This window comes from Misgurnus anguillicaudatus, chromosome 18, assembly GCF_027580225.2.
Source record: "Misgurnus anguillicaudatus chromosome 18, ASM2758022v2, whole genome shotgun sequence".
Classification (NCBI taxonomy): Eukaryota; Metazoa; Chordata; class Actinopteri; order Cypriniformes; family Cobitidae; genus Misgurnus; species Misgurnus anguillicaudatus.
In genome coordinates this window covers 20691842-20705410 of record NC_073354.2, presented here as the reverse complement: position 1 = coordinate 20705410, position 13569 = coordinate 20691842, and the positions used below count along the sequence as shown (strand labels likewise).

The 13569-nt window shown below is 39.0% G+C and overlaps 1 protein-coding gene across 1 annotated transcript in view; it reads left to right on the top strand.

Moving 5' to 3' along the window:
• The first annotated feature begins 996 nt into the window (after positions 1-996).
• The window catches only part of btbd7 (BTB (POZ) domain containing 7), a 66370-nt gene continuing 53797 nt past the window's right edge, over positions 997-13569 (top strand). Inside the window, exon 1 of the mRNA XM_055185421.2 lies at positions 997-1435. The gene's annotated coding sequence lies outside the window, so the exon portion shown is untranslated. The remainder of the gene's footprint in view (positions 1436-13569) is intronic.

Genomic DNA, 13569 nt, shown 5'->3' with positions numbered 1-13569 from the left:
ACATGGGTAACTATGAAACACCTGGCGCTGCTTATTGCACATTCAGGGCTGTGTCCAGTACAATGAGGTACAAATTACACAAGATCTGATTAGAGGAGCAGATTAAAGGAAGATAAAAGGGCAGAGCCAGCTGTGGGTTCCGTCAGCTGTCAGTATGACCAATGGTATTACAGATCATTCATGTTGCCCATCACATGGGCTTGTCTTTCATGTTAGGAAACAGGATGTTCGGCATTTTATTCTGTTGCTTTGATATATAGAGCAGACATATTTTTTTACCTTTTTAGGTGTGCTAATATGGTGGAATTAAAAAATTTAAACTATTATGACCTTAAAACAGGACAAAGCCATTGCACAACCTACAGAAGTGCTTACTTTATGTTTAGCATATCACACAATTTTCAGTTTATAACTGAAAAGAAATCAAGCCACTTGTGTTATTGTTTTCTACCCATGACGTCAAGAACGTGTATGAAAAATTGTGTAGGCTATCACAAAAAAATGCTATTACTTCAAAGCCACCTAGTGGACAGAATGATAAGATGTTGCTACCTTTTCCATTGAAAAACCCTAGAAAAAGTTTTTAAAAAAAATTGCCACCGATATTTTACGTTGAAGTGTTTTATTTATTTATTGTTTATTATTATTATTATTATTATTATTATTATTATTATTATTATCGTCGTCATCATCATTATCGCTGTTTTTGGTATTTTGAAAATAAAAAATATGCATAATAAATTAAATCTAGTCAGTGCGTTTTCAGTTATTTAACGACTTTTTTTAAAAGACAAGCATATAATGGGCTGTAAAATAACATGTTACAACATGAGAAAGCGAACAATAAACGAACTAAAATGTACATGCACACATCGCTCCTGCTTTTTCTTCAAATTTCTTGGTATATTTCGACACAAAAATTGTCGTTTGTAGGAGTGAGTACCACACAGGACCAACCAACACAGTAGCCTGTGGACCTTTTTCCTCCCGGTGTTTTCTGCGCTCGAGCAGATAGATGGCGTAGCGACATAGCTAATCAAGTACGCTTAGCCCTCCCCTCATTGTTTTACTGAATGTGAGAGGATCGCTACAACACTACATGTAATATTTCGTCACGGCAAACTGATAGCAAAGAGCCCAGACTCTATTAAATGTATTTTGGTTTTGGACGAACCGTTATAAAGCGAATAATGGGGGAAATGGAGGACAGATGGTGTAACGTAAAAGTACTAGCAGCCTGCTAACGTTTCATGTTATGTGTGTATGTATGTGTGCGTGTGAACAAGCGACACGCATAGGCTTTTTTACTCAATATTACTACGAACGAAAAGTGCGAGCAAATTTGCCCACCTAAGCAAACACAAAGGAGTCGCTGGTTTTGATTTCGGCTCGTTTTATGAGCAGGAAGACAAGAACGGCAGCAAACTTGACTCAGGTACGTTTTTTCTCTCTTTTTTTGCTTTGCTTGCTAATCTGCCATAGCAAGCTGCTGATTTAGCTAACTTGAATTCACAGTTGTGCTTTGAGTATTAACACCAAAACAGTTATCGACTATTTAGACATAAGGTTAACTACTATAATCCCATAAACTCCTGAAAGCAACCTTTATTTGAGTCTTCACACTAAACAGTAAGCAAAGCTTAGTTATTATGATTAGCTTGCATGCTAAACCAAAAGAAAACAACATCCCACAAGTTCTTCGGTTTATTATACAAATGGGCTGAAATAATTACGTCTGGTGGATTTTGGTAACTTTTCATCCAAATGGGATGTTTGGAGCCACCTGAATGCTAAAACCTCATAAAGCTAAGCTAGCTGAGTATGCGTAGTTTTCCTTATACAGATACAATGCCTTCATGTCTGCGGATACCTCAAAAACTGCGATATCTTTAATAAAGCGAGAGATTTATCCCAAGAATAAACTTGAACATAAGATCTGTTGTATTTTAAAGACAGATAACAGTTAAGTCATCAGTAGGTACTAACGTGTTGTAACCAGTTTCAGATATGTGACTTTCTTGATTCAGGAGATAATCTTTCAGTATAACGTATGCTAACGATTTCAACCATCGTAGTTGGCTTGTTAGATATTTTTATTTTTGTTTAACCCATGTATATGTCCTATCAGCGGGAAATTGTACATGGTCTTACAGGCCCCTTCCTGACCTGGATTTATTTGTATTTAAAAAAAGAGTCTCCTTCAGTGTGCCTTATTTTAGACCTCTATAATTAGACGGTGCATTGTTGAGAAAAATTAGTGGACAGGAACATATTGCCCCTGTCTTTGTCTTTTATACGACTGTTTATTTCGAATGGGATTTTGAAAGTCATCAGGGTATAATTAGGCATTTTTTACTGTCTAAAGTGGTTTACAGAGCCCCATCCTGTTTTGGCCTTGAGTTCATTCACCTCAACAGTGTCTTTCTGTTTCCCACACAGAGCCTTTTGACTCCAGTGTTCACAGGTGCTTTGAAAACCTGTTTGGGATTGTGCTAATGAAGCTTTGTTTTACAACCCATATTGCTTTTTTGTGGTAATAGAGATGGTCACACTGAGAATTAGTTCATGTTATTGGGAATATTCAAGTGATTTGGTTGTCAGATTTCCCCTAAGCAAGTGTTTTGACTGATTTACTGATAGCCTAGCCTACCCATGAGAATCCAAGGTAAACATTTTAATGAAACAAAATCAAAACTTTTCGGTACTGCCCTGTCTACCTCTGTTAAAGCACTGTTTTAATATAATTAGATCGATCCGCATGTTTTTGTAATACAAGAAATCAATCTTATCAAGCGAGGAGAACAGTTTGTGGTTTCAGTCTTGCAGAATGTTATAAACATGTTGATGATATTGGTGAGATAGCTCTCTGTTAACATAGTAGGGGTTTCCCCTCTTTCATGTAGTTGCGATTTAGGTCATCCTTTTCTCTTCTGTTGTGCTGCAATGTCGTGTGGTTGCGCCAACAGATTTTCTTGCAATTGTGCCGCGGTTCTCTGTGTAAAGAAGTTTGCCTGTTTTGTGCTGTAGTAGAAGCATCTTTTGACTTATGAAGATTTTTACTTCCAGGGAATTTGATATAAAAGCTGCAATCTCTGGATCAAGTTTAACTGTTTTCTACATCGTACCTGCAGAGTGCGACTGACATTTTTTGTGAGCTTTTTTAGTAGGCTCCTATGTTAAGGTTCAATAATTCAATTTAATGGCAATGTAAAGGTTATTAGTCAATAATTAAAAAGAATTATTTTCACTTATATCACTTAAGTCATTTTACCTTTTGCTGCAAAACCCTCTAAGTACATGCAAGCTTTTTTTTAGCAAAAACCTCTACTTCTAAAAAAAATCCTTGTTTTTGGTCAAGACATAGGAAACAGTTGCAAAATCACTAAAGATTACGGTTGCACAGACTAGGGCTGGGTTTTGGCAAGGGCCTCATAATACGATACATATCACGATACATGCGGCATATATATATATATAATGTATCATGATACGATACAATATGTTGCAATACATTGCAATACTTTTTTTCCTTTTTTTATCCAAAATGTAAAAAATAGAGCTGAATTAACAAAAAACTTTTTTAAAGCCAAAGTGCTTCCGTATGTCGACTTTGAAAGCTACATGCGTTTTAAAATTTTCTGCCTTTTTTCACTGACATTGGCCGAATGGCCGTATATGACCCTTTCACAGCTCACATGATCAAATAGCCTGCGCGTGCATTTTGGCAACAGAAGTGGTGTTATTCCCCATTGGTTCTAACGTGTTAGCAACTCAGAAAGTTTATTAAAACGGTTTCCCAGCACCAAAATGTCTGGTTGTTGCATTTGGTTGCACCAATATAATATATGTATGTATCTGGCAACTTTATTTTTGGGCATCTGCTAACGTCCTTTATCCTCTCCACTATAGTACACGAATCTGGTAGCTGTGTTGAAAATGTTGATAAAGTCAACTTTTTAAAATAACTTTCTCTGTCTATACCACGGGTCTGTTGAATGCTGTATTCTGATTGGTTGTGATGTTCCATGGGTATGCATTATTTTTTGATAACCGCACACCTATTTTGTCAAATGTCTTAAAAATAGGCACCAGAGCAATATTTGTGGTAACCGTGGTATAAGCAGAATAATTGACTACGGTCCTTTGAATTATTTGAAAATAATGCACACCTGCGGTTACTCTGCTTCGCGTCGTGCAGATTACCACCTTGGGCGTGCATTATTTTCTTATAATTCATGGGCCCGTCGTCAATTATTCCTTACATATATGTATGCTTTTTATGTAAGACCTATATGCATCAATGTGCACGTGCCCCTTTTACACACATTCTATAACCACAGCTGTGAATTGGTGAATTATGGCTCTTTTCCATTGCATGGTACCCCACGGTTTGGTTTGGTTTGGGTCGGGTCAGCTCACCTCACTTTGGCGTGGTTAGCTTTTCCATTGAGTTTAGTATCACTTCGCAGTGGGAGGGATTATAGGCGTGTCGTTATATTTGCGCTGCCTACAGCTGGGACAGCATACAAGTGAGAGGAGAGCATCGTTGTATATTCCCATACATTAATTTCTCAGTCCGCCACAAAATTAAAATTGGCTGCCACAAATAGATGTTTGCACATCGCGTTTATCACTACCTCTGTATCACATGACAGTTTCTGTTCAAACACCCGAGGCGTCAGCCGACAGCGCTCCGCTGAGCCTCACTGACGTTGCATTTAAGCATATAATGCTGACGTGCTCGCCGCGAATGTTCCGCCACAAACTGCAAGTCTGGAAAAAACTGTTATCTCAACATGTGGATGTTTTTCATCGCTAAAAGGGAGTTTGGGAACTTATAGCAGAGCAGGGCTGGACTGGGACAAAAATTCGGCCCTGGCATTTTGGCCCAAACCGGCCCACACTACATATATTTACAAATACCACCCATCTTTGCACGCCTTTAAGCAATAGCAACTCCAATTCCATAAAAGCACTAAGCCCAATTAATAGCAGGTAGAAAAGAGTGAGAGTTGACACAACAAACACTTCTAGAACGTGTTATTTATTAATGCAGTAAAACTGTAATCCTTAAACAAGCTTCATCCTTCAAACATTTGTAAACATTTTTGTTAGGTCCTAAAAACACTATTCACTACACACTGCAGCCTATAATAAATAATGAACACAACAAAAATATTCCTATCTTATTAACTGTCATATTATATGTTGATTACAGTTTTTCTGAATTGCTAAAACACTAAACCCCAATCTCTGAACCAAATTCATAGCGGCCTAAACACATTCGTCATGCACTCTTTTGGCTAAAGTCTAAACAAACTTCTGAGTAAAACACACATTTTACACTGCAATGAACTTGTTTTATAAATGCTAAACACAGGCAGGCTGCTAAAGATGAACACAACTACAACTCAGTTGTCATCAAGCAAACACAACAACTCAAAATTGTACACGCTTTTTTCTAATGGTATTCTTTACCAATTGTGTGGATTGTAAACAGTCTGAGAGGCAGATGAAGAGTACCCTATGATGAAGAACAGGACACCAGAGATGGTGCAATTGGCAAAATGTGCCATTGAATTGCTGACTTTTAACAAAATACAAGTGCTGCTTACAGTAATATTAAAACCTGATTATTACTTGCAGTACTTACAGGAAAGTATTCACTACTACATTCACTGAACTAAACTTGTGTGATTACAGTAATAGAGCTTTTTAACATTATCTGTCAATTGTGTTGTTATATACAATAAACATATATTTTGTCTGTAAGCAGATGTCCTGGACTGTTTGATTTTGCTTGAAGAGAAATGACACGTTTTGAAACAGACAATCAACGAAAAATCTACGAATCAGATACACTCTCGTAGTCACTAACACAGTCTCACCCCATGTCGTCAATATTTGACGACACTTGACCATTCGTCAATATGTGACGCGGAGGGTATACCTTTCGCATCATTTTTTGACGAACTGGGGACTTCAATACTATTACGTCCGTTGCATTCTCTTCTCCTATTTTCTTACCATTTTCGCGTCGGTTTAGGGTTAGATTACGCAAAATTAAACAGTGTACGCGAAATTAAACAGTTGTCACCTGGCGTTGGGGTTAGAAACAGTTGTCACCTGGCGTTGGGGTTAGAGTTAGGTTTGGGTAGGGATGTCATTATGTAAATCTAACCCTAAACCGACGCGGAAATGGTAAGAAAATAGGAGAAGAGAATGCAACGGACGTAATAGTATTGAAGTCCCCAGTTCGTCTGGGTTGTAGTCACAGAGCAAAGAGTGCAATTATTTTGTTGCAGCTTTATCACCATAATTGTGTGTTTTTGACTTGGTTTTATCAAGGGGTATCTATCTAAACTTGTGTTTTGAAAGCAGTTCTGCTTACCGCAACTCACTTCTCCCTCGTCTCTCTCTCCCTCTCCTCACTGACATTTTGCGTGCTGGTGCTGCCAGTGCCACGCGCCACCATCATCATCATCACCAGCGACGCGAGTTGAAGAAAACAGTTGTGTTATTTTCCAGCGTCTGCCTGAAGAGTCTGTTTCTTTTTGTCGCGCAGTTTTTCTGCACCTCCCTTGAGTTTTTTCTCCATCTCTCTCTCTCTATTTTGACACGTGAACTGACCGACGTTGCACGCTCGCTTGCACAGAGACCAAAGCGGTGATTGGGCCACCTTTATGTCATTAAAAAAAATAACCAATTGGCTGCTGCTTAAATGTGAGTGGGCCGGTCTATTTAGGGTAAAAAAAAGGACGATGACTGGGCTGGTCCGTCATTGGGCCAGCTTAATGTCGTTTAAAGAAAATAACCAATGGGCTGCTGCTTAAATGTCAGTGGGCCGGTCTGTCTAGGAAAAAAAAGACGCTAACTGGGCTGCTGAGACAAAAATAGTATGAGATGGATCGGCCCAAAAAGTACGTCGGCCCACCGGGAAACTGCCCGGTCTGCCAGATGGCCAGTCCGCCCCTGTAGCAGAGCACAGATGACAACATGTTTGCTCGAAACAGCGCAAGCTAGCACTAAAGGTAAAGCTAAGCGATGACACTGTAAATGACGTTTCTTTCAGACCAATCAGTGATCTACTGTGTTTTCCCGTCACGTTTGGTATCAGCTCGGGTCGCTTGGAACCCCAACCGAGGTGGTACGAAAAAAAGTATCCGGTACCACGTACTGCACCTAATGGAAAAGCTCCCAAAAGTAAGCTGACCCAACCCAAACTAAGCCAAATCGTGGGGTACTATGCAATGGAAAAGCGCCATTACTGACACTAGTGGTACTTCTGCAACATTGAGTTTCTTCACGAGATCACCCTGTAGCTTTTGGATGTGGCGGTATTTAACCGTAATTCATTAGAATTCTTTCATTGAAAATGCGGATTTGCACGATTATTCGTCCCAGCCCTAATTTTTCTCTTGTTGTAATCTCATTGCATTATTTGCAACAGCATTATGATGGGGTTAAGAAACACTGTTCTATACTCAGCTCTATGTTCAGTACAACAGTGTATTAGCTGATTTGATTTGTCTCATGTATTTGAGACGGGCAAAATTTGCTGCATTGTAAGAGCTATATCCTTCCAATTTTAGTCTCTGCTGACACAATTATTGTAATCATTTTCTATTTTTGCCACAAAAATGGGCTTAACGATAAGGATGGAGTTTTGAGACTATTAAGATGTGTTGTTACTGCAGCAGTGCTCCAACAATGGATTTTTGAAAGAAATAACAAAATAATGAAAGAAAAAAAGACATTTGTCATTTTATTTTGTTTGGCCATTGAAGGCCAAGTAAAAAATGTATCTCTCCGACTGGGCGAGCAGGAAACATCCTCATTGTTATGCCCTGAAAAGCCAGGCATGGCTGACGTACATAGATGTAGAAATCTGAATAAAATGTTTCTCTTCAGTCCGTAGTCTTTGAAGGTCCCTGTAGTTCCACAAAAACACTGGCTTGACCTCTGGCTCCTGTCACTGGCGAGAGAAATTGGATGGGGAAAGAAAAGTGGGACATGTTTTTATTTCCACTTCCCCTTGTTGTCCTTGGCAACCACTTTTCCCTCTTTTAAAATGACAGTCTGACTCAAGTCCCAATATTTCAGCTCGTCCAATGGGATGCTTGAGTTCTCGCTCACCTGGGAATAAAGTGTTCACTTCCTTTGTCTAGCTCTCATCATCATGCACTAATGAAATCCAGTACTGTGCAGGAATAGGTCTGCAGCTCAAAATGCTGCCGGTAAGCTCTGCGTTTTTTCTGCTGTCATTGTCACAGAAATGTCATTCTTTCGGTTTGCCAAATCATACAAGAATAATGTTGCAATATGTAAAGTAATGTTCAGTTGCGGCTTGAGGCGAGTTCACTATATTAGCCACATTGCAAGCATTTTACAGTTTTCAGCAGCAAAACTGCTGTGTGCAAATCTTAAAAAAGAGGTGTGCACCTGCGGGTGTCTGTCCACTCAACTTGAATAAACTGACAAAAGCTACAATTATAGTCAAATTTGTGCACAGTATGTTTTATGGTGCAATTAATTGTTTTTTTTTTCTTTATTTCCAAGTACGTAGGTGATGATGTATTAAAAAAAAGTTGTTACCAAGCAATGCTTTGGAGTCAACAATAAAGAAATATTTATGGACCATATGTACGTCATAGAAGGTTGCAGCAATTTTTCAGCTCATTACCGCATACTTAACAACAATGGCTTTTCTACCTAGAAGTTATAGCTGTCCAGCATGTCATATAACATTAATGTTGATAAAAAAAGCTTTTGTCTAAGTACAATTAGTAAATTACATCTCTGATCTTGTAAATTTGAGGATGTTTAAGCGGACCTTAAAGAAGGTATATTGTTTATATTGTTCATGATCTTATGCACTTGAAAATATTTTTTTATAATAGCTGTTTGCTTTGTCAGTTCATAAAGCACAATATTTTTAGCATTTTGTGGTAATGTTGGGGAAACTGGACAGGGGATTTCAAGTTCACAGCATTGTTTCCATTTGACTGAATGGGTTAAATTAAGTAACACTTATAAACACTTTTGTGGAAAAAAATTGGGTGGTGTTTTGGTTGAGAATCTGTACATTAAAGGGACATTCCACTTTTTTTGAAAATATGCTTATTTTCCAGCTCCCCTAGAGTTAAACATTTGTTTTTTACCGTTTTGAAATCCATTCAGCTGATTTCGCATTAATTATCGCAGATGTATCGCCTGCGATATGGCCCAGCTTGTCAGTAGGGGTGTGCATTGGCACTGCCCTCACAATTCGATTCAATTACGATTCACCAGGTAACAATTCGATTCGATTCTACGATGCATTGCGATGCATCAGAATTCTACTGTACACAACAAGGCAAATTTTTCATCAGTCAAGTGCAACTATTCTCAACAAAAACGGAAGCTTAGCAGCTTTAAGACAATGACAATTATATACCTGAGATGAGAATTGTACACACGGCGAAAGTCTTGTCTAGTTTCCCATTAACTTCATAGAATCCAAAATGTGCCCATATGTCCACTTTTCATGGAAAAGGGTGCGTTTTTATTTCCCCGTCTATCACGGTCATCTCTCTCCGCCTCAGCCATCTTGATTGTTGTTGTTATGCCCCCGGAAGTAATTGAAACTTCACAACTTTATTCTCCACTCGAGGCCAGAAAATAAACAGTGATATAATCGATCATGGCACTTTGCTGCATCGATGCTGAATCGTGCATGCGCGCATTGCGATGCATTGCCGAATCAATTATTGTTGACACCCCTACTTGTCAGTGAACTACGGCTCTGTGTAGTTAATGCCGCTCCATCTGAAAGCAGCTTTTGGCAATTTAATACTAATCAAGGAACCGGCATTACTGACGAGATGCGCGTGATATCGCATGCGATTTATCGTGCAGCCCTATTGAGAAGCATCGCAAGCATTATCGGCCGATCGATCGGAGCATCCCTAGATATAACTTACTTGATATAACTCTGTTTTAGATGTTTTGTAGTGTCTTCTTGGGCATGTTGTGCTTGTGTGGTTATACAATAAGATTGCCGTATTCTCCCTATATTTTCTTACTGTAACCAAACAATGTGAACTTGGGGGCATAAATACCTTATTGAAATTGAAAATGTGGTTGACCAGAAGTTTTATTTTTCATTGAATTGAACTGCACATTGATTTAAAGATCTGACTCTCTTTTATTTGAGCAATCCCAAGGCTTGGGAGGATCCAAGCGATGAATTCACAGAAAAATGAAAACTTGGTCATCGTTTGCTCACCATCATGCTGTTTCATATCTACATTAACTTTCTTTCATGAAACAAAAGGGAAGAGTTTGTAGAAGTTTGATGCTGCTGTTTAAGTTGCTGTGGACTTCGACTGTCAAGCTTTTGTTTTCATTCCAGCATCTCCTTTCGTGTTTTACCTAAAGTGAGACGAGTTTGAAACAACATGACACAGTTTTCATATTTTGGGCGAATCCCTTTCAAGAAAGTCTCTTGATGTTTGACTCTCGCTCAGCATTACCTCTGTGGTTTTACATCACTCTTGTATAAGATCCTGCAGGCTTGTATTCATTTCAAAGGCATGAAATAGGGAAAAGTGGTTAGTTGAAGTGTGTGTTCGCAAACCACAACTCACTCCTGGAATGCCCTGCATGGAGGGTTGCGGTCAGGGTTTTTAGATTCGCTTTCTTTGGACCACCAGACAGAGGCTTATTTGCATTTACACAATGTTTAATGATGCCTTATTGAGCGATAAAGAAAGCGCTTGATTAGTTTTCATTTCAGTAGCCAACTGAATGTTTGTTTTCTTAGTGTAAATCGTTTGCACACACAGCCTAATACGTGCCACATATGCAAAGTTACTTAGTTATGTGAAGCTATTTCTAACCGTTTTACATATTAAAGACGATCTATCCCCACAACCTTCTGCATTCGTCAGCAGACCTCGGCATGCTGGGACTACAGAACCATATTACTTAAAATGCTTTATATTTTCACTGGCTTCTTTCTGCATTGATAGGGTCTCTCAGCGACCCATTTAAGGTTTTTGAAAGTGCATTAGCAGTCTGCCCCACATCAGGCTTCACTGAGACCGCATGTTCTGCTGGGATGACAGTGAAGTCTTCACACTGTCAAGCTCACTTTGACTCGCAGACACACACCGGGACCCCTGATCTTCGTTCTCACCCCAGGCCACGTCTCGCATGCATCCTTGTCTAAACTGTGATTGTGAGTGCATAATGGAGCACATTAATGCATAATAATTTTTTACTCGGTGTGCATGGGTTTCTAGACTAAATGAAAGAAGGAATAAAGTATTTCACACTTAGATTAACATTCATTAAAGGAGCGGTGAATCAAATACTCAATTTTAACTTGATCATAAGAGGTCATCATACTTAAATGAACATCCTGCAAGTTTCAGAACTGAAAACGTCCGTGCTATTGAAATATAACAGTTTTTGTCACCAAGACAGTATAACGATGAAGTGTGGAATTCGGAAACATATGACGTCAAAGTAGAATTGAAGCACCTCCCCATAGCCAAATACAAGGACCACTTTTGTAGCCCCTCCCACAGCTTCGCGTGACACACGTGTGTCTAAACAATAAGTAAACATGTCTTTAAAGATTGCCAAATGTAACCAAAATTACTTCTAAATACATTTTTTTCGGAGAGACTTTTATTTTTACGCGGTGATCTGAAGTAACCATGGAAACGCATTTTCGGTTGTGGAAGAATGGTCTATGGGAATAACACAGACGCTGGATAACGGAGGCTCAACATTAGGAATGCGTGGATACAGTTTGCTTTTGAAGAAGTTCCAGCTTGCTTCTGTTTACACGGATTCATTTGTAAAGAAGTCGATGCTGGATTTGCAGAGAGACTGTGATTAAAAACACCACTAATATTGGATCTGACAAAAATGACACAGCAGTATACACAGTAAGTTTATTTAAGTTACTGCGTTTCACTATTGCTTTGTTAGAAGAGATCGCTTGATATGTCTGTTGTAACATCCGTGTCTAAACACGTATGTTTGACGGTTTTAATGTACTAAAAACATTAAACGATTAATAAAGGTACAACACTTAACAACACGACTGTAATTTAACGGTAGAATATACAAAGTTATTGATAAAGAAGGATTTATCAGCCGCAGTTTAGATTCTGATGCCCGCTTACTGTGTTGTATACGGTATTTTAGGCGAGTTGCGTTTGAAAGGTCAAACACCCAACAAAGCTTTTTTATCATATAACTGTGGTATGTAACGTTACGTGTATGTCAAAGCAACCTCACAAGCATAATAGAAATATGCAAAGTTATTGATAAGTATTATCAGCCACAGTTTAGATTCTGATGCGCGCTTACTGTGTTGTTTACGGTAATTTTGTCACGTCAAGTTTAAAGTTTTGTTTCTACTTTACTATACGTGTTGTCATTTATGTATATCATCTTTAGCACCCAGAATCTTTTGTGGCTCAAACATATTTGTGTTCGGCTGCTATTTTTACACAAATGTTTAAAACATTTGCCCACGTGTAATGACGGGTAATGAAGCTGTCCAATCATAGCAGTGGGCGTTTACGTCCAGGTCTTAAGTGCGGCCCGCCCCTTCAAACGAACCATTTCTCCAGACAGCCACTAATCCATGTTACAAAATCGCGTATTACTTATTAGGCTTGCCGCGATAGTAGGTGAAACGGTGATAACCGGTGCTTCAGCCTTTCACCGGTTAGATCACTTGCCCACCGCGACATCATCTTTCACTGTTTTGATATTTTCGTGTAATTAAATCATTTAGTTTTGTTAGAAAGAGCAACACACTGAATTCAGCGGAGCTGAACGCGCGTCACATCACAGAGCAACAGGTGTCAGATTTCATTCCTGTCAGAGTTTGCAAGGAGAGCTGACTGACCAGATGATGTCAGAAGCGGCATGCTTACTCGTTTTTGTTATAATATACATATATGATGTTTAATATAAGCGAGATCATTTTGTTGTTGTGTTTTTCATCAAAAAAAAAAAATAAACCCATCATTCAAGCAGCGTTTTATGGAGAAGTAGCCGGTTGCTCTGCTTGGGACTGGCGGGTTCTGTGAGAATTACATGCGCACTTTGACTCAAGCACTTAATTAAACCAGCTGTTACACTCGCATTGCACGCACATTGCACGCACATCTATACGCGATTTAACGCAGCTTACGGAAGCGATGCATTTAAACAGTTGCGTAATTCAAAAGTGAAAGTAAAATGTGCACGACTGCATGCGCATTTATAAGCCCCTCCCACCTGGTGATACCGGGATCACCGGGTTTGTGACGCGCCGATTAACCGGTGGGAAAATTCTGTCACCGCGGCAACCCTATTACTTATTGCTTTTGATGTTTTTGAATGTAAAAACCACGCGAACATCATAAGTAGACATTAGACAACAATAAAATCGACAAATTCACCGCCCCTTTAAAGACAAACGTCATAGAGGAATTAACATGATCTCCCTTTTCATGGCGGTCCTGCTGGTGTGAATCGCTCCATCACAGAACACCATTAGGTTATTTCATATCTGGTTTG